The 25,417-nt window shown below is 45.0% G+C and overlaps 1 protein-coding gene across 4 annotated transcripts in view; it reads left to right on the top strand.

The window, feature by feature from the left end:
• Positions 1-476: 476 nt before the first annotated feature.
• The window catches only part of LOC138471918 (ectonucleoside triphosphate diphosphohydrolase 8-like), a 222,317-nt gene continuing 197,376 nt past the window's right edge, over positions 477-25,417 (top strand). For 2 of the 4 annotated variants that reach the window (XM_069609790.1, XM_069609788.1), the window contains exon 1: positions 477-630. The gene's annotated coding sequence lies outside the window, so the exon portion shown is untranslated. Of the gene's footprint in view, positions 750-25,417 lie in introns of all 4 variants that reach the window. The other 2 variants (XM_069609791.1, XM_069609789.1) reach the window with 1 other exon arrangement.

The following is a 25,417-nucleotide window of genomic DNA, read 5'->3' on the forward strand; positions in this document are numbered from 1 at the left end:
CTTGAGGGCGGGCTGCCAGGGTACAAGAGGGAGTCCCAGCAGGGCCACTTCTCAGAAGCATATTTCTAAGCCTGTCAGGGCTCTGCTCACTTTAAGCCCTGCAGTAGAGGCCATACAAATGGATTGTGATATAAATACCAGTAACATAACATAGAGCAGCATAACATTTGCAGCATCCGGCTTTAATAATTGACATTTAAGTCCAATTTGTTAGAATCAAAGTCCAGTTCCGCAAATTGAAATTAGACAAGAATACACCTCCCAGATTGCATTGTTTGGTTAATGAAAACCGAGGATATGAGAAACGGTGATAAGGTGAAGGCTGAATTTAGTCACCAAGGCTTTTTGGGGCTCTCCAAGCCAGCTTTGAACGTTACCAGGAAACGTGCGAAGCGCAAGTGAACTGGCTGTTCGCTGCTCGTGCTCTGGCTGGCTTTCTCTGCTCTTGCCAAGAGGAAGGAAAAAGAAACACATTAGCATTCCAGCGCTGAGCAGCCGAGTTGAAGTTTTGCTTTCATTTTTCGCCGTCTGAGCAGGAAGTTGCAACAGAAGCATACACAGAGACAGGACCCGAGCAGGAAGAAGCCATCCCCAAGACAACTCTTCTCGAACTGACGTTTTCGCAAAGGGGTGAGTAGGGCGTTTAAGACACGCGGCAGGTCTTCCGGGGTCAGAGGTTATTCGCATCGGTAATCAAAGTAAAGTTTATCGCGGACCCTATCTGGGGCAACCGAGTTGTCGGAAGGCAGGTGAGCAGCTCACGCCGCGTTGCTTTTCTTCTTGCCTTCTGCAAATATTGGTCCTGTGCGTGTAATGAGAAAAACAAAACTACATGTGGCAAAATACAAAGGATAAAAACAGCGCTCAGTAAATGTGACTGGCTCTGAGTGCATGGCACCGAGACCTAATAATCCAGATTGAATCCCCCCACTCATGATTTCTCAGCCAAAGGGGTATCCGGGCTGCTTGTGGCACGCCCTCCAGTGGTAACACAGAACAGCTTGTACCATTCATGTTCTGTGTTATTGGGATTTGTACCGAGTGCTACTGGCATTTTCACAGTCTTCAGGCGCTCTGTTGGATTTGAAAAGGAAGGAGGGCTGAGTAGAGTTATTTAGTGGGCTAGAGAAGGAAACCGTAAGAGAGCTTTGCTGTGCTGTTGGTAGCTTCACTTTGGGGAAAAAGGTGACTGTGCGCTGGGTTTGGATTTGTTTGGAAAGGTTTTGGCAGTGTTTTGATGTATGAGTGTGTATGGGGTGTTTTATTGTGTTTGTGGTTTAGTTGGGTGTTGCGGGATGTGTGCTGTTTGGATAGATGGCAATTTTTCACAGTGGGCTCAAGGGTCTCTTGCGCGTTGTGCCACTCGCATGGCCCGGGACACCAGACATTTGCATAATTTGCATAGCTCCATCCATCTTGACTAAAAGTACAAAATGCACTGTCAACCCACCTCGCTGCCGACAGATGCATTATAATTAGAAACAGAGACGTTTTGCTTGCATTCTCTTCTATATAATGGTGTTTAATAGTGTACGTAAATTGAGAACTCAAAGCACCTACATCGCTTGCTTGTTTTTTAAAATGAGGCAGTAAGCTATACTTTATTTTTTATTTTTTATTCAGGGCTCCCAAATCTGCCAACTGTAAGAAGTCATAGGTCAAAGCTCTCTAATTGTTTTGCAAATGCAGACCTTAGTAAAGCTATTGCAGATGAAAGTCCCACTTTGCATCTATACGATCATCATCATTTTGGAAACATGATGACCTTGTTTCTCTGCTTGAGGTTTTTTTTCAACACCTTTGCGGCCTCAGGGATTTTGTGTGCCAAACACGTGAGTCGCGGGTCAGTTGACAGCTCTGAGTTTCTGGTGTTTTCAGGTTTCTGCAGTGGCAGAGGTATGTGTGCGTTTTGTTTTTGTTGTTTGAGGGTGAGTATGTAGGATATTGGAAAGTTTCTAGTAGGATTAGTGGTGAGAGTGCTCTGTGCACTTCTCAGTGAGGGTTATGTTGGTTTGGCTGGGTTCATATCCTTGTATGGTGGTTTTGGATTAAAATGCTTCGTTTCATTGGGGTATTCAGATTACGGTTCATTAGGGTTCTGTTATTTTGGTTTGGGTGTTTTCTCCGTGTGTTGTGGTTGGCTGTTTCTCTTTGACATTGTTTCGGGTTTAGCTCAGTTTGCTAATGAGCCATGTTTTTATATTTATTTATTTATTTATTTATCTATTTATACAGAAATACAAGAAAGCAAATAACAATAAAAACCAACAGTAAAACATATTAAAGCATAAAAGTACTTAAACAAATTCCCGAATTTAGATACAACTCCATATACCAAGTTAAAATATCAACAAACAACTAGTAAACTTCAAGAAATCTTCCCCAAATTTTGTTAAAAAAGTTCATCTTTCTTTGTCTCCTGAAAATGTCATCTTCCAGATTTGCAAGGGAATGCATCTCCAAAATCCAATCTGATGATAGCAGTACAATAGGTGATTTCCAATTGTGCAGTATCATCTTTTTACCTATTGAGGCACCTCTAAATAAGAACTTCTTTTTCGAAATTGAAAGATCACCCAATAAATCATCACAACCTAAAATCATCGTTTTGAAGTGCAGATCAATTATTGTGTCGAAAACAAATATGCACATATTGCAGATATCTGTCCAAAACCCTTGAATCCGAGAGCGATGCCATAAAAAATGCTCCAATGAACCAACATCGTTCAAACATTTCCAGCATTCATCCGTTTCAGTCATCCCCCGCTTCATCATTCTTTATGGTGTCCAATAAACTCTATTAAGGATCTTAATGTGTCTAGATCTTTTGCATAGATTCAATGAACATAGTTTCACATTCCCACACATATCCATCCATTGTCCTACTGAGATGTCAGATCCGATCCTCTGATTCCCTCCTCTCGTAACTTTACATTGTCCTTGTACTTTGAAACAATTTCCCTGTACACTCTACTTGCCATCCCTCCTTCACCTGGTCCTCTCCTAGTAGTTAAGAGACTCAGATCCACCATAACCTCCCATTTCACCACACCAATACTCTTCTTTAAACGTCTATAGTCATGATCCGTGAAATTAACAATATTCCATTTCTGATGTACTTCCGTTCCAGAAATCCATCTCTCATTCTGCCATAAGTCACCAATCCAACATACTCCACCAACAAACCAATCCACCCAGAAAAGCATTTTTCATTTTTCCTTAAATGCTGCATTCATCCAAATGGAAGCACTTGGCGACCTCAATGTATCCGATCCCAAAAAGGTACATAAACCAGCCCAGCATTTCCTCAGATGCTCAGTAATGGGATTTCTCATACTTTTAGTATTACTCGTGGTAAGATTGCCCTCGACAACAGTGGTCCAATAAGACCAATCTCCGCAATAACCCAATCATCTGGTTGCACTTCAAGAAACGGCACAATAAATTGACATGTGAATGCTGTATGATAAGCCCGAAAGTTTGGTAAGCCCAAACCCCCTTTTTCCACAGGAAGTTGAAGTTTCCAAAGTTGTAAACCTTGCTGGCTTCTAATCCCACATGAATGATTGTATCAAATATTCTAGCTCTTTCCAATAGGAAGTCTTAATTTCCAATGGGAGCATGCTAAGTATGTAATCAATTCTCGGTGCAGCAGTCATTGTCAAAGCATTAGCTTTACCCCACAATGATAAATTAGGAAGGGACCATCTTTCCAAACATGCCTTAAGATCTTTACACACCTCACACATGTTCTCTCCCACCAAGTCTTCAACTCTTGGAGTCAGCCATACACCAAGATATTTCATTTTCCTCGCACACCATTGAAATCCCAATGATTCAATAAATGCCTTATCACAGGTAAATTTTAAGGGCATAACTTCCGATTTGGACCAGTTGATTTTGTAGCCCGAAACCTTGTTAAAATGCCCCTAGAGTCACCATCAGAACCGGTAATGAAACATCTAATTCATATCAACAGAAGATCGTCTGCATAAAAACACATTTTTTGCATTACCCCTTCAAAACCTACTCCACACAAACGCTGATTTTTGTCGTAAAGCAATCGCCAATGGTTCAATTGCCAGGACAAAAAGCACAGGTGACGGGGCAACCTTGCCTAGTACCCCTCAGCAATGCAAAAGTTTTGGATTGCAAACCATTTGTTCTTACATCTGCAGTTGGAGAAGTGTATAAAAGGTTTATCCACAAAATAAAATCCTCTCCAAAGTTCATTCTCTTCAAGACTGAAAATAAGTAGGACCAATTTACCCTATCAAATGCCTTTTTTGCGTCAAGTGAAAAGGCAACAATGTCCTCAGACGATGACTGTGCAGTAGATATTGTTAATAACAATTTCTGAATATTACTAGAGGTCTTCCGGTTCTTAATGAAACCCGAATGATAAACATGTACGAGAGTACCAATCAGTTGATCAATTCTTAAAACCAACACCTTTGCAAGTATTTTATTATCAGTATTGATCAAACTGATTTGACGATAACTCAATGGTAGATTCCCATTTTTACCCTTCTTCAAAAAGACTGAAATTGTTGCATGTAAAGTGGAGATCGGTAAAAGACCCTCAGACTTTGAGGAAATGTACATATCTTTTAGCAGGTCCAAAGCAGAGTCAGGTAAAATCTTGCATAGCTCCACTGGCAACCCATCTGGACCCGGTGTCCTACCAGTGTTCAATTGGTTAATCGCCAATTTAATTTCATCTAATGTTATTAAATTCTCAAGCACTGCTTTATGAACATCTGATACCTGTGGAATTTCCATGGAGTCAAGAAAAGAATCTCCCTGACCAGAAATATCTGGCTCATTCTGATACAGATTCTCATAGTACTTCCTGAAAACATCATTTATTTCGACTGGTTTAAATATTGCACGACCCTCAAGACAACATATAGATGTAATAGCCCCCTCACAATCTTGTTGACGAAGCTGGTAGGCCAACCAGCTATCACATTTTTCGCCATATTCAAAATAGGAGCATTTTAGACAGAAAAGCTGTTTCTCAGCCCTTTCATTAATAATTCTATTCATCTCTCTCTTTAAATTACACAGTTCCTTTTTCTTAACCGGATTTGCTGGATCAGTTATTAAAACATTAGTCACCTCCTTAATGCGAATCTTTAAATCTGTTCTATCTTTTTCCATCTTTTTCCTCTTACTACTCGACAAACCTAAAACAAGGCCCCTTATTGTACACTTAAAAGCTTCCCATATTCCTGGGAGCAGGTGCAAGTGGGTCTAGGTCACCTGGCCTAAGCACCACCCACCTTCTTAGCCCTGCCTCTTCCTTTCTGCTCTTAACCCTTAAATCAAGGGCGTCTCTCGCCCGGGCGTCTGAAGCAAAGGGCAAACAAAGAAAAGGGCAATTCCTGTTAGGACCTGTTTGGACCAGGAGGACCCAGGGGCCGACCCCCGCTCAGACAGCAGGTTAGCACGTACCAAAATGTGTTTACACCCTCTGTCCCCACAGGCCAACCTCACCCCCTCTTGTCCCCTGTGATGTTTCTTTGTGCCCATCCCTTCTCACACACAGGTGTTGCCTGTTTTGCTTGATTCTTCTACTCTGCTTCCCCCCTCCCCTCCTCCTCCTCCCTCCAGCCTACTTCTGCAGGAGTCTGGTTTCACCATCACCGTCTTGTGGCCAATGCTGGATTTGACTTTTATGGACTTCATTGATTCACGTTGTGTCACCCTTTCTCAACTCTCAAGCTGGACTTCCGTTGCATCTTGTACTCATGGTGGTCCTGAATCATGCTGTTCCCGTCTTCATCTTGTATCCTGGCTTGCAACATGATGTGTTACTACCGACTTCTGCAATTGTATTCGCTCTCCCCTCTTGCTTCTCCACTCTTTTGGACTGCTTACTCTCTGTTCTCCCCTCCTTTCCCTTCTCCTGTCTCCTCCCCTCCTCCCCTTACTTTCTTCTATGCACTTACTCTATCAGAATTGTCCCTGGAACTAGTATGATAGAATCCTCGTCTGTCTCCTCCCACCTCCCCTTACTATCTCCCCAATCCCCATCCAGCACTATCTGAAATGTCGTCAGGCCGAGCACGATAGTTAATTTCACATACTTACTGTTCATGGCCTGTAAGAATGTCATTGTATTTTCCTTTGTTCCATTCCCTTGCCTTGAAGCGCTTTGAAACACATTGTGTATAGGCGCTATATAAATAAACTATCATATCATATCATTACTTTAACATTCAAATCGTCAGTACGATTTTCCCTAACAAAATGGTCTACCTCAGTTCTAATTTTGTCAAGTAACTCCTCATCTTGTAAAATAGAGGTATTCATCCTCCAAGTGAAGGACTTATGGAGAATAAAATCAAGTTTCACTGCCAAAGAGACTGGGGCATGATCAGAAACCACAATATTCCCAATCTCACCTGATCTGAAGTTTTCAGTCATTTTACCACTATTTAGAAACATATCAATACGTGAATAGGTACTGTGAGAATTGGAATAAAACTGAACTCCCTCAAATGTGGATTCATTAAACGCCAGCAATCCTTTAAGTAATTTTCAGCCATCAGTTACTGAAATTACCTGAAAAGAGCATCCTTTCAATTTCCTCACATTCATTGGTTCAATCCAGTTTCGGATCTAACACCAAATTGAAATCTCCACCTAGAACCACATTGGCTGACTCAAAGTCCTGAATTAATTGTGAGACTTTCCTAAAAAAAGGTACCGTCATCTATGGATGGTGCGTAAATATTACACTGTGTCACCTTCAAACCTTGAACTTCCACTAGCAGAACAATAATTCTACCATCTTTGTCAGCTTTTTCAGGTAAGATCTTAATAGGGGCATTTTTACGGATCAGTATTGCCACTCCCCTAGATCCAGAGGAAAAACAAGATCCATACGCACCACCAACCCACTGTCTCTGTAATTTTTTGATTGCCTCTTTCAACAAATGTGTTTCTTGCAAAAAGTAAATATCACATTGCTTGTCTCCCATATAATCAAATATTTTCTGTCTCTTGCTCAAATTATTCAGACCATTCACATTCCATGTCATTACCTTCAAATCTGATTTCACAGAATTATGCATCTCTCTGAAAAGATCTCGAAGTACACCAATTGTTTGAATATGTAACAATGAGCCATGTTTTTAGTAATTTTCTGAATCTTAGGTGATCTTCTGTTCGTATTTCTTTCAGGAGTGAGTTCCAAAGTTTTGCCAGGATGCATAAAGTTTGCTCATTAGTGGTATAACCCGCGAACACATTAGGCAGGGAAACAACCAGAGGTACATAGCTACCAAGTTACCATGTGTCATGCGTGACACATCAAGCTAGTCCTAGTATTTCCCAGTAAATGCTGGCACTTGGGGTTTGGTGTTTCCCTTTGTAAGTATGGGCCTACAAATCACAGCACAGGGTACCTTGGCAGCTATGCAGGGGAACTATTGGGTGTGGGGCAGAGCTCGCAAGTTTCCTGGTTCCTTGCAGAGAAAACCATCCACTATCCATTTTTCTTTTGAATTCTGGGGCTTGTAGTATGCATTTTAAGTTTGGAACTACAAATTCCAGAATTCCAAGAAATAAAACTGGTCCGGGTGGCTTTCCTACTCATGGAAATGGGATACTTGAGAGCTCTGTCTGGGGTGAGCGAACACACCCAAGGCCAGCATGTACAATACCATAAAAAGTAAAGGTAAAAAAACAGAATGGGAGCCACTAATGTGCAAATATATCTACTTTGAAGTAAAACAAGTTTCACAGGATGCAAAACGTGTGCTAAAAGGTGTAGAAAATATATACTAGGGGATCAAAGATCCCCATCTCAGAAAGAACTGGTACACTTAAAGCAGCAGCCCACTTCCACCCCCGCAGACCCCCATGCAAAGAGCAATAACCATGAAAACCCAGGGGTAGACTGGCTTTGAGAGAGACAGAGGCCCTCATTACGACCCTGGCGGATTTTTTCCGCCATCGGCGGACTTTTCCGCCATGGCGCAAAGTCCCTTTACGCCATGGTGGATGGCGGACTTACCGCCCCATTCCGAGGTCGGCGGGGCGGTAAGTCCCCATTGACCCATTTACCCTTCCCCATTCCCATTTCGGCCCCATAGGGCTCAATGGGAGTGGGGAAGGAGTTAATTACGCCACCGTAAAGTACGGTGGCGTAATTAACACCAAGGTCCCAGAGCGCCATGGATTTTTCCGCCCGCAAAAAGCGGGCGGAAAAATGACCATGGCGCTCCGGGAACTCGTAGTTGGCGGTAAGGGGTCCGCGCAGCTAACGCTGGCGCAGACCCCTTAGCGCCAGGGTCGTAATGAGGCCCAGAGACATTTCCCAGACGGCCAGGGCTGTATGTGTATTTATGTGACCTATAAAGAGCAAACCTATAGCTGTGAAGCACTGGTTCACTGTACATATGGGACACATCCTGGGGGTTACAGGTAGAGTGCGGGCGTAGCAGAGAGAGCTTGGATGGGCAGATGGAGTAGGGGATGGGGTGCAGCTCCATAGGAGTAGTGTTGGGGTGAGCAATCAGAAATTGTCACCATGTTTTTTGAAGAGTAGAGTCATTGAGGCCTTCTTGATGTCTAGGATGAAGGGGGACAGTCTTATTTGTATCGATAGCTTGTTCCAGAGACACTGTGCACAGTTGGAAAAGACCATTTGCTAATTGTTTGCCAGATGCAGTTCTTTATTTCCAGTCTTGTGATGTTGTACTTCTGGTGGTGCGTTGACGTCTGCAATTAGAGTAGTGTTTTGGTAGTGACTGCTTTGTAGGTTATAGAGGATGTCTTGAACCTGATGCATTCATGAAGGAGTACCCAGTGCAGCTACTTGAGGATGGGGGTGGTGTGGCTGAATTGTCTTAGTCCTACGACGAGGCGTGGCCAAGGTGCTGTTGCCATCGTCCAGCTGGGAGATGATCAGGACTAGAACATCTGTTTTGAAACTTAGTTCAGGGAAGAAAGGCTTGACTTTGCGGAGGCAGCGCAAGCTTGTACCATGCTGTTTTGGTTTCTTGACAAGGTGTGTTTTAAATGAGAGGTCGCAGTCTATGGTAACGCTGAGAAGTTTTCCACTGGGAGAGAGTTGAAGTATGAATCGATCGATCTTGACGTCAGTCAGCCAATTATGCACTTGGGCATGCTTGATGGGGTTCCTTGGGAGAATGACATGGGTGTTGGTCTGGTTGAGATTCAGGTTGGCACTTGACATCCAGACATGGATCAGGGACAGACAGTGCTTGAGTTGATGGATGTTGTTGATGCAATTGTTTTTTTAAATAAAGCTGTGAGCCGTCTTTGTATTGGTGTTTCTTGAAGTCAGTGTTGGCAAAGAGTTCCCTAGACGTTCCGTAAGGGCTGAAGATTACCAGGGACAGGACAGAGCCTTGTGTAACTCTGCCAGTTGCTTGCATGATCTGGGGCCTGCTGGTGCCCATCATTTTCCATACAGGCCAGCCCTTGGTGGGGTTTTTCACATGTCAGATATAGTAGGGTAGGCATATGTGCTAACAATCCCCATTTCATTTTCAAGGTCATCATCCGGTCCACATTTCTTTTGTTTGTGTTCTGAGTCTTATAGTCCTGCGTTTATGTTGACAAAGGCAATACTGCAAGTCCCAGAATGCAAAGAAAAAACAGGACTGGACGAGCATTTCCCAAATTACATGCAGTATGTTGGCGTGTGTGGCAATAATTGGCTGTTGGCCAAGGAGGCTAAGCTCTAAGCTAGACTTCTTTACATGGCTAAACTGTGTGATCCTGGGCAAACCAGAGCTCCCTTTTCTTTCAACCCCCTCGCCGCCCTTAAAACACAATTGCTTCAGTATTATTAAAGTGACATGGCCATTACATTAACATTGTGTCAGGCTAACACTTCGGATGCCAGTTCTCCTCCACCAGGACTTTGCATCGTACACAGTATATTCCGGGACTTGACTTCTCGTCTTTTCTTCCTTTCCCAACATGACCCAGTCTCTCAAAGGTGTTGCCCTGCAGCTGTTGGTTTGCCTCAACGTGACAGGAACTGGGATATTGAATGCAGCATGGAGAGGAACTAGAAAGGGTCTGCTTGTCTTTTTGTTGGCAGTCTTCATTGCTCAAATACAGTCAACACACGTGGATTGCTTTCCCTCTGATTAGGCCTTCTCACAAGTGAAATGTGAAACTCCTATTCAGAAGCCATTTACAAGCAGACACAGCACACATTTAATCTCCTTTTATGTAATACCTACAAGCAAAGACATGACACCAACTGGCTCCACTATTAGGTTTATAATTATCCCAGCAATTCTGAAGCACACGCTCACATAAGGAAACGTAGCGTAAAATAAACCACTTTTATTCATCCAGAACGTGGCCAGGCTGTCACTTTATGCTTTTGGAAAAAGAGAGGGTACATATGATTTGGAATTTGCTGGTTAAAGGTGTCCTAGGGCGGAGGGGCGTTACCAGTCACAATGAAAACATGTCTGCTGGGGTTACTGCCGGGGAAAAAGAAGGATACACTGTTGTTGAAGTTTGTTATGCTAGGGATAACACTGGCGAAACGACAAATTGCCATGAAATGGAAACAAATGACGGGTTTTCCAATACGGGCTTGGTCCAGTGAGATCGGCAAATGGGCAACAGCGAAAAGGGGTATAAGATTGGAGCAGGCTGAATTTATGGAACAGGAGCGCATTAAGGTTGTGTGGGATGAACACCTAGATGCTGTTCTGGATTCCCTGGACTTACTGCCCCCATGAGGAGGGAGGGTGGGGGGGAGAGGCTCATAGGATACCAGAGATGGTGCATGGCAGGGAAGGGAGATGGAGATACAAATGCCTTATAAAGGTAGAAGGGGAAGGTTCTGGGGAGGTTATAAGGGCCTTTGGTGTAGGGGATCATAGGGCGATTACCACTGAAGGGAAAAGTGGCTGATGAATCAGAAGATCTGGGGGGTCGGGAATGGACATTGGTGCTGGAGGGAGGGAGAGGGGCGAGGGCATGTTATTAGGAGTGGAATACAAAAATAAGGCGTTAAAGCAAGGAATACGTAGTTTATGCCTTACTTTTACACTCCAGCAGATTTAAAATGTATTTCATGTAGGGGTTGGGGCTCAAAACGAATTTAGCATTTCCGCCATGTTTCTCCTAGTTCAACTGACCCAAGGTTTTACGCCTGCATTGGATTTTCATGCATGTGTAAAACCGATGGATTTCTCTGAAATCTGCTTGCGTTTAGCTGCTAAAAGCAGGCTGATTTCATAGGAATCCCTTGTAAATAGCAGCTGCCAAGCTCTATTTGCAGACAGAATTTACATTTTTTGCCAAACAATGATTAAAATGAAAGAGTAAAGGTGAGTTCTCCTCTTTTTACGGTTATATTTTCCATTCTGTACTGTAAAAGTGAAAAATTCCATAGAGGTGACCCAACAGCACTTAGATGCTAATTATGTTTGTCCCCTGCATGCAGTGTGATGAATCCTGTGGAGTCTTCACTGATCCCCAGCCTAAGATCTCCCATGTGGCCTGGGGATGGCAGCCGCTACCTGATCCTGACCATGGGGTTGATATTATGAGGAAGGATCACATGGGAGGAGATAATTGTCGGCGAGATGTGGTGATCCCACCTGGGGGGACGCAGTATTCTTCCCTTGCATGTGAAGAAGGCCATATAATTCCTAAATTCCTGATGGCATGTTGTCAGTATACAAATCCTTTCAGTTGGGGGTGGGGGGGTGTAACCGTTGAGGAAGTGATGCAGTAAGGAGACGTGAGACTCCCACCACCACCTGTTAACATCCTGACAAAATCCTGGTTGTAGTGCAGGCAGCTGGTTCGGAGTTGGTGCAGCGGTTTTTGCTTCCTTTCGCCAAGATATCGTACAGAGACATTCAATTAACCACATTCACTGTGCCCGATGACTCTGTCAACGGTATAGTATCTCTACTTCTAATGTTCAGATATTCACCAGTAATTTAGCTCCACTCGCGTCTTTCATCACACACATTTAACAATGTTTTTTCATGTGCTAACTTTACAATGTTGCCACTTGCAACCTTGACTTCAACACAGATCGGTCTCCCCAACGCACCGGCTGTGTTGTTCTATGTCACTTCTTTGTTCTTGGAGCCAAGGACGATACCACAGTGTCTGCTGCTCCTCCCCCCCTTGGTCAGTTCTGCAGAAGGACCCTCAATATCTGTGACATACAATGCAGGATTCTTTAGTCTTGTTTCCTGGTCTTACATTTTCTGCTTTGAGGGTTTCTTGAAAGTAACAACTTTCTGTCAACGAGGTCAAGGGTATTCCCCCTTTCACAAACCTCTCGTGCCTGGCCGTCTTTCTCCCCTCGTACAACTGCCAACTCGAAACGGCTGTACCTTTGTGTGTTTTGCCTCACTCAGAGTGCATTCTCATGCTCTGCCTTTTTATCTGTGTGGTGAAGTGGAAGGAAGTCAGGTGTGAGTGATTGTCGATAATTGCCTGACCTCGCCTGACCATGGTATTAGGACATGTCATGTACACGGTTTGGGTGTGAGTCTGTTTTCTCCCAGAATAGGCCATCTGTGAGAAGGTGTTCGTGCAGGAAAAGGGGGAGGGAGGGTTGAGTTTCTAAATATCCCATCGGGTAAGATGGGATAAAGGTGTTACAGGGAAGAGATGATACTGCGTCTCACCATTTGGAGGACCCCTCGCCCAGGTGATCCTTACGCACTGGTCCACCCACAGGGTCTGGATCCAAAGGTGATGGCTGTGCCCTGGCCACCTGAGAGAGGGATCTGTGGGGAATAGCGGGTGAGACGCCTTTGGGTTTCTCACACATCCCAAGACCTATGCCTTGGCTCTCAGGAATACAACCTTGAATCTAAGCCGCAGCCCTTCACTTCTTCAGCTGCACACATTCCTACCAAATTAGTTCCAAGACCTAACTTATGTGGGGGCAGGTGTGTGTTCTTTACTGCGCCTGGGAACCGGGATGCAATGGTGAGGCGAGGGATAAGGCCTCATTCTGTGTTTCTGTGAAAACATGGCGTGCAAGGATTCAGGCCTACTTGTAGAGGCAGTGTTAGTTCGTGTTATGACTGTTTTGTATATAAGCGTACTATGTCCTACATAATTCAATTGCAACACTGCTAATTAACTTCCCCCTTTATGGTTTCCTACTCCTGTCAATTAGCCCTGCCCATGACACACACCCTTCCCCCTACGCCGTCCTGTGCTCATTTCCATATTCTAATATATTTTTATCTAAATCGTCTAGTAGGTGCGGTGGCCTCAACATGCATCCCAACAAGAGCCAGTCACTTTGAGGCAGTGATGTGAATTTGAAGATGATCAAGGGACGTTCTAACGGTTTTGCATCTGGTGAAGTTATGTTTGTTTTTGTTGCCAGTCCGCAAGACGGAGAAGTGTGGAGGCCAAGGAGGAGGCTCACAATAGTCAGGGCAACTGAGTAATAGTTGCTATTAGGGCTTTGGTAGAGTGGTAGGTGCAGCAGTAGAGGTAGCAGTAATAAAGTGGTGGAGACTGAAGCAATTTTTCAAAAGGACCCCAGGGCTATGTGCCCTTGAGGGATGGGGAAAGCAGGCTGGGGAAAATGAGATGGGAGAAACAAGGAGGGCGAAGGCATTAGAGGTGAGAGTAGATCACTTCAGTCTTTAAAAGAGTTGAGCATGATACCTCGAAGTATCACCCAGTGCGGATTGCTTGAAGGCAATCAGAAATATCTGCAAAGAGATCAGGAGTGCAAATCGGAAATTGGAAGAAGATTTGAGCATCATCTGCAAATAGGTAATCGAGGCACTGAAAGCAGATGAGATGTCCAGTCAAAATGGTGATTATTAGTGGTCTAAGGACAGAGCCTTAGGGGACACCAACATGGAGGGAGGTTGAATCAGAGGTGGCCACGATTCATGAGATTGAGAAATGAGATGGAACAAATGGTGGTGAAGCAGTCAAGAGAAGTATCCTGGATCTGAAGGGCTTCAAGAGTCTCAAGAAGAGGGGAGTGGTCCACTGTATCAAATGCAGTGCAGAGGTTTTACAATGATTAGGATAGAGGAGAGTTTACAGTCCTGAGAGGAGATCAGTAAATCTGAGCAATGAGTGAAGGCTGTTTTGCCAGAAAGATGGCTGCAGAAACCGTTCTGGAGAAGTTATGGAAGTCATTAAAGCCAAGTTGGTGGCAATCCTGTTAAAGATGTGTCTTTCAAGGATTTCAGAGTAGTGTGGAAGGAGAGATGCAGGCCTATCCTTAGAGCGATTTTTGGGGTTAGCTGAAGACTTAAGAAAAAAAAACATAGCAGAGCAGCTACCGGAAGCCACCAGGGGGCGCAGAGATGTATTGACACATCCACGTCGGTCTCCTCCTCCGTGGCTGATTTAGGGAACTGAGCCCCCCTTTTGCCCCCAAGAGTGTCCACCTGACCCCCCCAAGAGCAGCATGGCCCCGTAGAGCAGCTAACAAAGACAATCCCGGTGTCTCTACCCCCTGTATTGCCCGAGAACGTCGCTCGCACTTAGGAGGTGGGGCTAGCGGGTGCTGAGGCCCACTCTGCAGCTCCACAGCAAATTGCGGTGTTGTTGAAGCCTGACCACCGAGGGCAGGAAAGGGACTGGTGTATCCCTCGATTGCCTCCTATGTACGTAACCGCCCACTGAGAGAAGGCGTTTGCATTTAAGTGTCTGCTGGAACTAAGAGGCGTGTGACTCCGGTCCCAGGAGAGGCTAGACCCGCCGCTGAGAGAACCCACATCGGGAGTGGAACAGTGAGGAACTTTGCACCAGGGGAGTTGGTGCCGCGGCTCCTGCGCATCTACCCGCCGACCTGGGCACCCTCACCGTGGAATAAGGAGCGGGAGACGCCGGTTGATCGCGGGCTCCTCCGGACTCTGACCAGGTGTGCAGACCTCCCACCTGCCCCCTCCAAGGTACATGGTGGCGGGGGAGCTGAGGAGAGGGGGGCCTCCTGTCATCCTCAAACACCATCAGTTGTGTCCCACGTCCCAGACGGGAGCTCGCAATTAGGAGGAGACAGCCTATTTTTCTACAACACTTGCCCTTTAATCCTCATGAGGCCTCTCCCGCTTGACACCAGAGACTGACTATTTAATTGTGAACGCACAGAGGCTTGCGTAATCTGCCTCCCTCAGGCAAGTACACTATATCCATTACTCGCAGATCCGGCCACACTGCACTTCACTGAGGCTGTCAGTCCCTCCCTCACTCCCCCTGCCTTATCGGCAGAGGACCCCTGACATCAACTGAACACTGAGGCGCCACTGGACAGTACCAATAGGCAGCAGTACCTAGAGTGTCCAGTGCAGCCACCCCAGGGGGAGCCGCTCTTGCAACAGCGATCTGACCCAATGCGGCTCCCTGCCTTGCATCTCGCATAACCTCCTCTCTCCCAGATGATCCTAAACTACTGGTGACCGTGGGCCCCCAACCTCCATGGCCCACACCATCCTCACCTGGGCTCAGAAGTAGGTGGAAGAACCAATGACAATACGCCCAACACGGGTGACCCCTCCACGCATAACTTACGTCCCAAGAGTGACAACAACAGTTTTAACACGCTTGCAGCATACTCTTCTGCTGAAAACTGAGGAACAAGCCCCACGTTCAGGCGTCCCAGACCTCGACACTGCCCATCAATCCATAGACCCTTCGACGGTGCCGCAGTATCATTTTTTGGAAAAGTACTGTCCGCATACAGCGGACCACATCGCACTGCATATGAGTCCCACGCCTACGCTCCCCTTCCCCCTGACTTCAGGAGCAGCACAGATAGGTGTGGAACGAGTGGCCTGCCTCCCCCAGGACCTCTCATCTGCCGGAACCCACACTTCAGTCTCAGGATAATCAATGCATAACTACTTACCTAAAATAATGCTTGGGAAATTACAGCCTGTCCGAACAAGGGCCCCAGGGAAGATCCTCTTACGTACCTGCACCAGATACCCCTTTGACGACCCCCTGCTGGAACTTTTCATCCTAATAGCACCTACCTCAACGTCCTGGTCCCCATTCAGACTCCGGTCGGGGCCTCTTGGTCCTCTCCTGCGCCTCCTTGGGCAGGCCACAGAATCCCTGCTAGGGCAGGGATCACGTTTTTGTTGGGGGTGGCGGTCATTCTGATATCTCATGATGGACTGGGCTGAGGAGCTGAAAAAATACTGCTGCACCTCAACTCCGCCGCTCCAGCATCCCATCATGCCCTCTTCCTCCCAATACGAAGCAGAAGAAACCCAGTCAGTAAGTAAGGGTATGGCAGCCCTCTTAGGAGAAATAAGGGGCTTTCGGGCAGACATCTGTAAAAGGTTGGACACTCACGATAAAAAAGTCGACACCATGGATGACCGTTTCCAAGTCCTTGAAGCCAGTAGAACCTCGGTCGACCTCTTGGAGACCCAGATAGATATGCGCCTCTCTGAAATGGAAAGGAAGGAAGAGAAATGTACCCTCAAGCTAGACGACTTCGAAAATAGAGAGTGTCACAGTAACCTGAGGTGCCTGGGCTTCCCGGAGCGGGATGGAGAAATGCAATTGTACATCATAAGAGCTGTCAACGCAGTAATCAGAAAACCTTTCGATGAAAGCAACACCAACGAGCCAACAATCGATAGAGCTCACAGGACGATTTCTTAGATGTACATTTGCCTGAATACTGTTGACATATCCAACTACCTTTCTCTTTACTATAATATTCAATATCCCCCCCAAAAAAGGTAGGGATTACATTCGATACATAGGGCCTCATTATGACCCAGGCGGTAACCATGGCGCTATTAGCTCCATGGTTGCCGCCGGAACCTTACCGATTCTGCCATGGTGAATGGAGCAATTACCGGCCCATTCCAAGGTTGGCGGAGGCGGTAATTCCCCATTCACCATGGCCCTTCCCCATTCCCATTTTTGCCCCCATAGGGCTCAATGGGAATGGGGAAGGTGGTAATAACGGTACCGCAAATTGCGGTACTGTTTTTACCTCCAAAGTCCCTTTGCGGGTCCTGTCCTTAACGCCTGGTAAAACCAGGCGTTAAGGTAGGACCCGCAAAGGGACCTCGGAATAGGGTGGTAAGGGATTACCGGCACCAGTGCCCTTACCGGTACCGGTACTCCCTTACCGCCCGGGTCGTAATGAGGCCCATAGTGTTGTGTTGGGTTTTCCTCAAATTTCTAGTAGTGTTATTGTACCTGTTGAAGTACTCCCTTGTAACCAATTTCTTAAGTTCCAGTGCCTAGATGCCTCTGGGTTACGTGCGCTTTATAAATGCCAAAATAAAATAAATAAATTGCCAAAATGTAAACACTTTTAGGGAATCATACCCTAAGTCCTTTATCTCAAAATTGTGCTACTTTCTGAGCTTTTTATACCAGAGCTCTTCAGTTTCAAGTGGCCATCCAGTCCTTTTTTTCACTTTTGGATCCTGGGATGTGTAGTTTTTATTTGCCATTTAAATTTTTAGAACTACAAGTCCCAGAATTCCAAGCAAAACAGTACTCAGCGGCCTTCTCGGGTATGGTCATGGGAAACTTGAGAGCTCTGTGGCTTTTCTTACCCATTATCCACAAAACGTTTGCACCAGTAATTACCAAAGATACTCCTGTAATGAAGTGATGATAAGATATTTTAATATTTTATTGGTTACAGTTTATTTATTGAGAAATAAAGTGATGGCCATTTCATAAATACCTAGATGTAAATAAAACATTTACACAATAAGAAGCAATGATGGTGTGCCATGGGTACAGTCGGTTTAAAGTTGTTCATGTAAGCAATCGTAAATCTGAATATTTATGTTCTTGTACCCAGGTGACTTGTGCGGATCAACACATTTTACGGTGGGAAATATGCCTTATATAATAGTAAAATGAAATCACATTATTTTACATCATTCATGCTGCCCCATTTCATGAGCCTGTAGTCTGAGAAAGTCAGCTACAACTGTTGGCTTTATCAAAGTTTGCTTTTAACAGACCAGTGCAAGGAACAGATGTAAATCAAAGGGCTGACTGCACACTTAGTTCAGACGTTTTTATGACACCTGTCGCACATTTCTCCAGCGGCATTTAAGCCTTTAACTTTTAGCAGACAGCTTAGAAATAATACTGGCAAAATCTGATGTTACTGCTTAGTAAAGTTATCTCAAAGATAACCTTGGTTGATGTGTTTTGGGCAGGCAGGTACTGGCAGGAAAGGGCTGTAGGAATTAGCCCGGCCATGGGCAGTCAATGGGTGGGTAAATAACCAAACAAGACCTACAAGCTGTGTCCTTCATCACATGCCACCTACCTGCTAGCTTTACTCCAATTCAATAGTTTTGGCTTGTAGGTAGTGCTCAAGTGCCACCTAATAGCCAAAGTTAAAACATATTTGTTGTTAAAGGATAGTTCCGGGACTTTTTTTTTATTGTTCCTATGGTTCGGCCATGTGTTTTTAAGCATAAATCGGTAGATCGTAGAAAACTTTCCTATGGACCTTACCCGCCTTTTCGTCCATTAATGCACTCGAAATCAGCCGCCATTTTCTGATAATCCCATCATTTCCCCCCATCGCCCTGGCTCACCTGCTTTTGCGGCACTAAATCAAATCCCCCGCCCCTGAAACAGACTTGATCAAAACATTCATATTCCCCGCCTCTATCCGTGACGTGACTGAGCTGCGTAGGCAAACGCGCCCAGGCGTCTTCTACGCGACTCCACACAGAACCAGGAAATCAACACAGATGAGTTCAAACAACACATCGCGCCACAATTGGGAATCTGAAACTGTACTTTTAAATTAAACCGCAAGATTGTAAATTTGGTAAAGTACATTTATTTGACATCAAATGTTTTGAGAATATTCAGCGATTAGCATTTTTATTTGCTCACGTTCCAAAAAGTTCGTTTCGAGGCACACGATGTTCCTTTGCTGTACACAGGGTCTTAGATCATCTCACAATACAGCGCCACAATTCGGAATATGAAACAGTGGTTTAAAAGCAAACGGCAAGATTGTACATTTGGCAAAGTACATTTATTTGACATCAAATGTTTTGAGAATATTCAGCGATTTGCATTTTTAGTTGCTCTCGATCCAAAATATTTCGTCTTGAGGCAAGCGATGTTCGTGTGCAGTAGACAGGGTGTTGGTTTACGATAAAATAAGCTCTTCGGTCGCACTGATAATCGCATGGCTATTCCAACAACGAGGCACTAGGGCACCACAACGGTCTGTATGTTGCATCTAGCCGTTAGTACCACGTAAGGGCATACTTGTACTTGGCGATCGTCCCACAAAATGGTCAGGGTGCTAACGTTGTTCACGCGGAGAAGCAACTGGCGGTTGAAAAACCCATCCGCCGGTGTCTGGTACTCGTGACACAGACAATAATGGACGATGTATCTATTTGAAAAACATAAAAAAAGGAAATTAGTCTCACCATCAGATCTTTATTAAAATTATTCATTTTATATATTAGGTCTGGAAATTATTTCATAGCTAGGACAGTGCAACTGGGTTTTCTACGTCAAGGGGGGCTGTAGGATACTGAGACAGTCCCCCAGTGCAGGGGTTGACAGGGAGTGCAGGTGGAGAGTGGAAGGGCCCAGGACCGAGGTCGCAGACAGTGGACAAGTTAGATAGTGCGCGGTACAAAACAATATGCCACATAGAATGAACAAGTACAACTTAACCCGTCTTTAAAGCTACTGTATAGTAATTAAATTGCGGTATAAACTCATCTAAAGAGTTACTTACATTATATTTGCATTTTCCATTGTGTCTGTGCGTAGGGCAGCCCCGAAATACCACTCCTTCTATGCCGACGTTTTATTTCTTCTAATGAACGAACATGAAATGACTTTCGTTTCTGAAATTATATTCATTATCGTTTCTTACGTGGTCCCGGCCTGTCAAGGTCAAATAACAATAGAACCTTATACTGAGTCGTGGGCCATTCTGGCACCCGAGAAAAAATCAAAGCAGCTGACCTTTACTTTGAACGAACACACATTCCTAGTTAGCTACATTCAGTGTAAGGCCGTCTTACAGGACTTGAAATTTACACTCCATCTTTGCATTTTGTCTGCTTGCTTTGCTGCCCCACAGAACCATAAATACGGAGACATTCTATATTTTTGGAAAAATAATTTATATTACTGTTTGGTTTAATTTAATGCGCAAATGAACAAGGTTGGATATATAAACATATTCAATGGGCCTGCGACATGAGGAGACTCGAGAGAACAGACAATCAAATTACAATCATTTAAACCGTGATGTGTATTTCTCAATGAGCTCTGCTTTAGGTGGACATGGAACAGAGGCAATGTTGGGTGGCAATGCAGTTGTCACCTGCACAGGTTCGTTCACGACTCCATTTATGTGCCTATCTAGGACGTCAACAATAAGTCTCTCAAACTCATATTGCATATCCTCAAACACTGGTTTGATCACCCATTGTTTACTTCTTTTAGTGAAGGCCTTATTGTAGCGAAGCGTCCCTAAAGTTCCGGTCGTCCTACTTTGTTGACGGCCAACATTATGGTTATGTGCCAAGACCGCTAGAAGAGTCCGATTTATCATGCCCTCCATGCCAAAATGCAATCGTTTTGGCCTGTACTTTAGGCACATATTGTGGAACACCTCCAAATCTCCTGTGTGGCAGAATTCCGTGAGTCCCCTCAAAGCTTTTGTTATAGTTTTATCAAATACAATCTTTTCAATGGCTTTGTGAGTGGGTGATGAAGGAATCAACCACTTCTTCTTCCGTGCCTCCTCTGTGGACAAATGGCCATGTTCACAATTGTGGAAATGTTGGTTCGTGTTCCAGCTGTGCACGTTTGTACAGTGTAGCATTACTGACCGCCATTTTTCCAGTAGAATTTCCAACGACCCTCCACATGTTTTTGAGCTCCACCAAAGATGGTTGCTGATTGACTTGGACCACTGTGAAATACCTTGCATATCTTTTTTTTTACCTGCAGCCGACAATTTTTTATTGATTGTTTTTGCAAGATGCCAAACGTCAAATTGGTGATTTATATTTTTGTACTCTTCTCTCATTGTCTTGGCAATTGAAACGTGTCTGTCCGTGGCTATCAGGTCGATCACCATTCCCCGCGATTGTAGTTCTTGCAATGATGCTACAAAGCCAACTTTCTCCATGGCCACTGAGGATGTACTTTGTGACACCTGCACGACCACCGAACTCACAATTTTCTTACTTTCCATGTCCTGAAAGTGGTAGGTGCAGTACTTGGCTGAAAATCCTGGGCTGTCACACTGTCCATCACCGGCTAGCCTGAACCGTTTGCCCGCGAATGTACTATCAATAGACATTTTTTCCATTCTCCAAGCTTCGCTAATGGCTGGAAATAGATAATCGGTTTGGTATTTGTAGAACTGAGTTTTCGCAATGAAACGGATTCCCACAAACTGAAAGAAAGACTCTAATTTTTTAAAACTTGAACCACTAAAAAGTGCAGCCGCTGCACAAAGTAGATTGCCTGCTGGCAGTTGTCCCAGCGTGGGTTGTGCAGACCATGAGAAAGGATGATATTTTGTACAGGTGGCATGTATTTTAAGGTTAGTGCCTCGAATTGCACGAGTCACATTAATCAATGGCTCCCCACATACTTCCCCACCTACCGAATGCCCACATTTCAACCGAATAATAATATCAATCAAACAACTATCGAATACAATGAATTTGGCCTCTTTCCTTATACTGTCACTCTGCATCCCAGCTGGTTCGGCCTGTAACGTTGAGGACATGTCACTCACATGAAAGGTAGAATCTCTGATATCGTCTTCCGCTATGTTCAGTGATATTGAAGGTGTTTCATTGTAGTCCACTTCATTCTCTTCCATTGCAACATCTGTTCCTTCTCCGGCAATGGGTGAATAGGACAATTTCTTCAACTTTCTCGCGGTCTTAGTTTTTGCGGGTGTAGATTCTGTGAATTTATCTCCAACTGCATCCGAACTACCAGGAGGACATTCACTATCAATGGCTGGTGGTGGTATAGCTCCGTTGTCAATCACTTCATATTCTTCCCATTGGCACGATGCATCTCCAGTCTCAAGTCCCTGCCAAAAGGTTTGACAAGCAACATCTCTCGTTCGCTTCACTGTCTGTGTAGATCTAGTTCGTACACCCACTCGCAACTAGAGGACAGATTGGAAAAGGGATGTTCAGTTTAAACACAACTTACAGTATTGAACTATTAACAGTGAAAAACAACATAATATAGTGACCAGGACACTAACCTTCTTTTGCTTTCTTTTCTTTGAAACTTTCTTGCCTCGAACTTCAACATCAGGACGCTGTTGCTCCGACTCGTGTGTGCATGTCTCCACTTCCTCTTGCGCTGCAACGACTACATTTTCATGATAAGCACATCCATCACGCACTAACGCTCCATCGACTCCCTGAAACATAGAACTTTCATTAGTATGTATAATAATATCGAAAACACAAAATGTACTTGGGGACCAATACCCACGTACATCTCAATAGCAAAACACGAATGAACGCTTTGTGTAGAACATTCAAACGACAATTATTCACGCATTGTTGATCTAGTTAGATGGAACTGTCAAGATCCATACCTCGGGCTCCTCATAGACTTCCATTGATGATATTAATGAAGATGATGCTTCAGTGACTCCCTGAAACACAGTAATTGCATTAGTATGGTTTTCTATTTTGATAAAAAGAACAGAAACTTTGTGCAGGCGTGAACGGCTCATCTAAATAGACCTGCACAAATGATCAGTTGTCTAAAATAAATAATGGATATGTAAATATGTTTCGATTTGCTTGATCGTTGGAAGTGTCACCACCCAGAGATCTGCATCAACTACTAGGGGTGATGTTCTTGTAGAAGGAGCTCCGTCATCTCCCTGAAACATAGTACTTGCGTTAATAAAGAAGGAAGTATAGAGGATGTAATCACGTCATATGATTTCGCTTGATCGAACTGTCAGTATCCATACCTCGAAATGCATAAGAACATCAAGGGACGATGTAACTGCGGTGCACACTTCTGCAAGCTGTTGCGCCGACCCGTAACTGCATGCTCCCCCTTCTTCTTGGACTAATGCTCCATCGACTCCCTGAAGCATAGGACTTTCATTAGTAATGAACACAAAATTGAAAAAAGAAGACACATAGGAGGGCGACGGAACTGTCCTGAAACGTACCTCGAGCATCTGAGTGACATCAACGGTAGTCGTCAATACGCTGGACTCCTCAGCATCTCCCTGAAAGACAGTACTTGCATTATTTTGGATAACAATAATTATAACTGAAAACAAAGACTAGAGGACGAGTACAAGGGTGTACCATTAGGTAACATAATTACACGATAAATTAAAACTATTGATTTACATGCCTAAAACAAGTCAGTGGCAGAATAGCCAAGTAAGATTACCCGATAGGCGCTTGAAGTGGCTGATGACTGCAATAACGACACGGATGGAGAATCTTCCGCCTTCATATTGAGTGGATACATGAATGGGAAATTATTGTTAGCTAATGCTACACACTACCGCAAGGCCAAGAGATAATATACGTAAACTTAACTCACCAGTGTAGGGATGTGGACGAATAGAGTGGGAATAGCGGTTGAGAGCAATTTTCGCCTCGCTCGCGGTGTGTTCTTCTTTATTAGCAATGATGTGGAGTACATGTCAGAGGTAAAGTGCCTGCTGCAGATGCGGTATCGATCACCCCTCTTGTCCGCAAAGACCTCTAGGACTCTACTTTCAAGCTCAGACGGTGGATATCCGCAATATCGGACCCATTCTCTTATCTGATCTATTGTCTTAGGGAAAACATGCATTATAGTACCTTCAGATTTATTATGGGTCTTCGAAGGGCAACCGCCAATGGAACAGGCAGGCATTGTGGAAAGTTCTGAAAAGTAAAGATCAACAATTCTCTATGAATACCAATGTAAACTCAGAACATGTGACTAGTTCCTTGCATGTACTGTCTTGAACGAAAAGAAATTGGACGCAAAATGATTATCGTACATGGCCTTACCTTGACGAACAAACAGTTAGATGCAGGGATCAGAGTAGTTTCTTGTCGTAGAACAGGGAGCAGTTCACAGGTTGCAAACTGACGAGTTTCCTCGAAGTGGTCACGGAAGTTCACAGAGACGAAGAGCAGATAACCAGCACCTTCACGGGTTGACTAGCAAAGCGCAAAGAAGTGCTCATTAGAAATATGAAGTGGGTTATAAAGAATTCGAAACAGGGGTGTGTTTGTGAATGAATGACGTGTATATGTTGTGGCATTATGTGGATTGCAGGGGGCCGTCCAGCGTGAGGGGGGATGCTTGGCAGGAGACACGGGGTCTGGAGGTAGACATGGGAACAACAACCCATGCTCTGTAGACCACTTTGAAGTGTACATGGTCTTTGGCACCTCTTGGCCTTTATCGCTCCCTGACTGCTCCAGTTGCCAGCACAAGTACCCCGGTGCGAACTGCCTTTGATAGGGCGGGGGGGTGGATTGGGGCGGTGGTCGTGCAGACAAGACACAGGAAGACTCGTGAATGGAGACACACTTATGTGGATTGCAGGGGGCCGTCCAGCGTGAGGGGGGATGCTTGGCAGGAGACACGGGGTCTGGAGGTAGACATGGGAACAACAACCCATGCTCTGTAGACCACTTTGAAGTGTACATGGTCTTTGGCACCTCTTGGCCTTTATCGCTCCCTGACTGCTCCAGTTGCCAGCACAAGTACCCCGGTGCGAACTGCCTTTGATAGGGCGGGGGGTTGGATTGGGGCGGTGGTCGTGCAGACAAGACACAGGAAGACTCATGAATGGAGACACACTTATGTGGATTGCAGGGGGCCGTCCAGCGTGAGGGGGGATGCTTGGCAGGAGACACGGGGTCTGGAGGTAGACATGGGAACAACAACCCATGCTCTGTAGACCACTTTGAAGTGTACATGGTCTTTGGCACCTCTTGGCCTTTATCGCTCCCTGACTGCTCCAGTTGCCAGCACAAGTACCCCGGTGCGAACTGCCTTTGATAGGGCGGGGGGGTGGATTGGGGCGGTGGTCGTGCAGACAAGACTCGTTTGCCGCAGGGCCTCACCAAGGAGAGGCCATCTAACTGCATGTAAGAGGCTGGCTGCAGGATCTAGTACATGGAAGGCAGGGGGGTGAGTTTATAAATACCTCACCCTCCCAGGAGAATATATGGGTGCAGTTCACCCTGGAGACCCTGGATGCCTAGGCAGTTAGTCAGCAGCAGGCTGGCCTGTGGTGGCAAGGCGGCACGGGCCAGAGGTGGTCATCTCTGTACCCGGTGCCCAAAAGGATGATTTATTATGATCAACCATATTTACCTATAACCATGTTTTGTATCAATAAAATACAACGGCCTTCCTTTTATTGCCAACGCTTGAACAAATCAAA

The sequence above is a fragment of the Ambystoma mexicanum genome, chromosome 8 (genome assembly GCF_040938575.1).
Source record: "Ambystoma mexicanum isolate Mex_15411 chromosome 8, UKY_AmexF1_1, whole genome shotgun sequence".
Classification (NCBI taxonomy): domain Eukaryota; kingdom Metazoa; phylum Chordata; class Amphibia; order Caudata; family Ambystomatidae; genus Ambystoma; species Ambystoma mexicanum.